This window comes from Gavialis gangeticus, unplaced genomic scaffold, assembly GCF_001723915.1.
Source record: "Gavialis gangeticus isolate Ggan-Ray unplaced genomic scaffold, GavGan_comp1, whole genome shotgun sequence".
In the NCBI taxonomy this organism is placed as follows: domain Eukaryota; kingdom Metazoa; phylum Chordata; order Crocodylia; family Gavialidae; genus Gavialis; species Gavialis gangeticus.
The window spans coordinates 88,053,670-88,058,971 of NW_017729031.1; positions in this window are offsets into that span (position 1 = coordinate 88,053,670).

Sequence of the window (5,302 nt, forward strand, 5' to 3'; positions counted from 1 at the left end):
TTGGTGTTTTTTTTTTTTTTTTTTTTTGCAGAGACTTCTAGCCTCAGCATGTTTTCCAAATTTTGGGGCCCCGAGCACATCGTATTCCAAATAATCATTCTCCAATGATCCTTCTTGAAGACTGTCAGAAATTTAAGTGGCACTGCCATATTGGCTTTAACCTTTTGTTGTCTACAGTCACTGGGAATATTCATTTGGACAAGTTTACCCTCAACCCCTTTGACTTCTTAAAACATAATAGTTATGTTCAACTTCAGCAGGGTTGATGGTACGATGTGATCTAATAAGATTAAGAATAAAATTTAAGCTAGATGTAACTAAGGATATTATATAATATTCAAGCAAGCTCACCCATAATGCCAGTATTCAACTCAAAAGCAGGAAGAAATATGCTGCCCCATTCCTAACTCCCTTTACAGGGGCACAAAGTACTTTATGCTTCTTTATACTCTTGCACAGATGTGTATGTCAGGATAGACTCTAGCCTCCAGTTTTCCCACATATCCTTCCAGTATTCAACATCTTATAAAATTCTCTCTTTATCTTCACAATTTCTCTTTCAACTGTACATAATAATGCTGTTCCGTTTCTATTCTTGTAAGCTATAAAGCTGTGTTTTACATGGATTTTTAATAGGACTGGGGTGTAGAAACCACAACTGGCATATCCACATAGCAAGAAAACACTTTGGGAGCATTTAACTGGTTTGTTAAACTGGGTTTACAGCTGACTTGCATTGCCAGAAAGGGAGAAAGCAGCCAGATCATTCTGAGGTACATAGCTTTATACCTATTAACACTCCTTGAAAAGAGATTCAGTCCTCTAAAAAGATTAGGGAGCAATTTTAATGCTATCTAAGCACTCGATGTAATCATTATTAGGGAAAGTGTAGCTAGTTGAAAAAAAGCTGTTGCACGAAGCAAAGGCAGTGCACACAGCAATCAGTGTTAATGACAGAACTATGTAATTAAGTGACCCTATTTCATTTTCTAACATTAAGTCCCACTGTGAGGATAATAGTGTTCACAAAAGCAATGCTGCTAAAGGTATTTTGTCTGGCTTTTATTATTTGCAAAAATTACAGGTTGAATTACTTCTAAATTGTATGCCAGGTACAGTGTAATTACACTCCACACTCGATGTAAAACTGGTTTTCGTTTATAACATTCTGATAGCTGCTTCTATAAATAAGTTTACTAAGAAAACATTTTGAACTCTAAACTGTGGGTCTTGTAGAAAGGGGCCTGCCTATATCAGTATGTCTATACTAAAGCAAATCACGGGGTAGTGTAAAGGTTATCCAAGATAACTTTAAACAAACTGTAGCTACAGCAGCATGAAGCTAAGGGTGGGTTAATTTACCCTGCTCTTTCAAGTGTATTCTCAGTCAATGCTGAGCTCCTGACTGCTGCAGCCTGGCTGCTACTGGTATTCAAGCTGGTTAGTTTTAAAGCTCTACACTAGTCACACCTGTATCTTCACCAACAGTGGCAATACTGTAATGCTATCAGGACTGCCAGCTCTCCCTCAGTATCTGCTCAAACAAATTACCAAAGCAGGCTTGTCTATACAAAGGCCAGCTTTTCTAACACAGGGGATCTGATTTTTCTGCTTGGAGAAATACTATAATTAAATATACAACTGGTTGATGCCCTGAAGCATGAATTATTTGTACTGTGGCAATGCCTAGAAGCCCTGGTCATGGCCAGGACCCCAGCAGAATGCATCTGTGGCAAAGGCTTCTTGTAACACATACCATTTTCGGAACGGATCTGGCAATACAGTGAACATTTAGGGTTTTCCATTTCAAGACACTACCAGCATTTCTGTTGACATTTTGCATTTGTGGAAAATGGAATCACAACTCCAAAATAACTCAAAGGTTGGGTGGAGTAGAATCCCTCATTCTGAAAATTCCTGACAGGATTAGTACGATTTGTTACAATGATACCACTGTTAAGTAGTATGGAATGATTCAGTGAAGGGCATTTGAAAGGGGCAGAGAGGAACCATCTCCTGCTGATTTCTCCCAGTGGAATCCCAATGCAAATGTGTCAAGGTGTCCACCTACCAGAACTGTTCATTCTGCAGTCCTAGCAAGAGAAAGCTAATTCAAAAGCACCAGCAAAGCAGAGAAAGGAAGCTGTCACACTCATTTATATATGTAAGTGATCTGCAGAATTATCAGTTAAATTATTTAAATGTCCCATTACTATTAAATTACTGGGCATTCATTGTAAGAACAGTCATAATACAGTAACTAATTTGGTATTAATGTGAATGTCAGTTTCATTGCAGTTATTTTGTACTTCATCATAAGATAATTTACCAATAAATTAATTGGTTTAATTGCTTTCCACAAACCCAAGAGAACTGCATATGACATGACTTTTTAAACTGTTCGTTCTTCTTTCCTATTTTCTTCTTTAACCACATGAGGTGAAAAACAGATAGAATAGAGTTTTTTTCCAGACTCCCCATGCACCATTAAAATGCAGTCATGAATAGGGAGCAGGACGCAACTGTGCTACCCCAAAATGTATAAAGGCTCAGCCATAATCTGGCCTTTCACGTTGTAATGTGGTTTAGAAACAGCTCTAGAGCCAATGTGTAAATTCAGTGCAAACTTTGGTACTGACAGTTCAGTCTGATAAATCTGCATGGTTCCACAGGTGGTTTATCATCCCTTGGGGAGAGCACAGGTTGGTTGTAGTATCATAAACCCAAAGGTCTAATTTTGGCTAGGCACCTCCCTACCTGTAGAACTTCAGGAAAGCTGCTCCAAGTTTCAAAGAAACCCATTAATACTGTGTGCCTCATTTAAGATTTCTAGCCATTTTAAACTGTGCACCAAAAACAAGCCAACCGAATCTACCAGACTGGTGAAAATTATGCTCTCAGCTGTTGCAGTCTACTCTTGTGCGAAATACTCTTCGTCTCCCCCACAGCAATGACAAAAGTGCCAGCACTTGTGCGGCACTTTGAAGGGCTCTTTGCTTGAAAGGCCCCATAAGCACAAGTTGCTTTAGATTTGTGTTAAATGATTAAACATTGGCAAAAAGAAATGTAAACCTTCTTTAGGTTTAAGACAGAAAATACAAATAATTTACCAACAATACTCAAAAAAGGACAGACAAAAAGCTGAAAACATATGGATCCTTACATTATAGGAAATAGTCTTAGATAGCACATGCCTAAGATAATTCTGATGGCTGATAAGTCCATAAAACAACACTATTTACATTTCAGAAACAAGACTCCTATACGAGCTGGTGTGTAATTAGATAACTGTAAATTAAATTCATCTCTCAGAGCTGGGAAGTCAAAGGGCCACAAAAGAGCTACTCAGGAGTGATAAGCTTTTTATTTACTCATTTTCCTCCCAAACTATTATTAAACTGGGAAAAAGTATGAGGAAATTCAAACCCTTATAACCTACCTCAGTGCCACCTTTTGAGTCAAATGTTAATGATGCATTTTATACTTTAAGGCTTAGGAAATACCTTTGCATACTGAAAGTATTTTTTAAATAATTTTAACTAAATATCAAGGAAGCATACCAGGTATTAATTTCCAGATGTTATACTAAAGCCTTACCTATTCAACAGCTGTATAGTTTTAATTAACTATATTTATTTAATTGAAGGAGAACATTTCCCACAATTGCAGATATGGAAGCAGTTATAAAAGTATAGCTTATTCCTATCCAGGAAGGGAAATAAGCTTTCATCATGTAAATACATCTAAATTGGCATAGTTATCAGTAAAATAAACAAACAGAAACAAAGAAACGCGCCACTAACTAAAAGAACTAAATTGTCACAACCTTTGCAGATCTAGAAAGATGCATCAAAAAAAGCATTATCTGCACTGCTTTTTTTTTTTTTAAGTGGTGCCTTTAAGTAATGAACATGACGAAAAAAATACAAAAATAGCTGAATGGTAAGAGTGGCATTAAAGCACTTACAATTCCAGTGGCAACTATTGCTCACAAATGTTAACCTGACATTTCAGGAGTCCACCCATGTGAAGGGATTTACATAATGACCACAGTATAACTTGGTTATATAGTAACCGAATAATAATATCACTTTAACAAAAGTCCCTTATTGCTTTATTATCTTTTCATGAAAATGATTAAAATAAAAATGCTCCACAAAAACTCCATCTCAATAAGAGGTGCAATCACCAAACAGCTGCTATGTCCTTGTATCACCACCAGTGTGGTATAACTCACATACGTGTGATGGGTTTTGTAGAAGCATTTAGTGCTACACTAGCTTTGCTCCCATTGCAGTCAATAATAATATTTCCATTTCATTCAATGGGAGAAGCTTTAGGACAAAATTTCAGCCATGGTATCTAGATACTAGTAATGGGTGCTGTTTAGAACTCAAAGTGAGGAAACTGAGCATTTTAAGGGAAAGATAATGAAAGCAACTTGATGGAAAGGCCAGGTGGGAACAAATGTCTGTGACCCATGTAGCTATGCAAATCTCACCTGCACTAACCCTATGAAACCTAAAAAGTATCCATTGTTTGAGTGATTCAGGTGCAACTGCTTTGCACTCTTCTCCTTCTAGGTCCTTTACTGCAGGTCTCCTTGCTGCTTTTTTGGAAGAAAATTCAAGGATACAGCCAAGATAACAAAAGTGATTTTATCTGCCATCTTTAATCATGGATCTCAAGATCCCATTCAACCATTCATTAATCTGACCAACCATAACACATATCCTTATAATCCTGACAAATGGTGCACATACCAGATCCTAATTAGCAAAAGAGGGAACACCAAAAGTACCTAAGCTCTAAGCATTGGTCTGCTCCAGGAGCAATAAGTTATTAATAATGGAAACAGCTAGTTAAATATGACTGTAAATGCTATGAAGTCATATTTTCAGAACATAGACCTACAGTATTATTAGAGCCCTCCTTTTATGTCAAGCTTTTTGGTTGTCTTCAGTGCCAAAAACATTTAATTAGATATCGTAACTCCTTGTAGAACCAGAACCAACATTTGCCTTTTATCCTTGCCAGCTTCATATGAAGCATTTTTCTTTGGTACTTATAGCGATTTAGAGAAAGTCAGCTACTTCTCATAGGGATCTTCCAAGGAGTACTGAAGTGTTCTGGCAGCGTTACAATAAGATTGACTTCGTTTCCACTTACCTTTCAATGTTCGTTTTTCAAGAAGTGTAACAAACGTGTGGCTCTGGTTCTCCCCAGGCAGAAAAGAAAAAAAATGTTCAAAAGTAGCATAGGGGAGGGTCTAGGGCATTAAAAAAAAAAAAAAAAAAAAAAA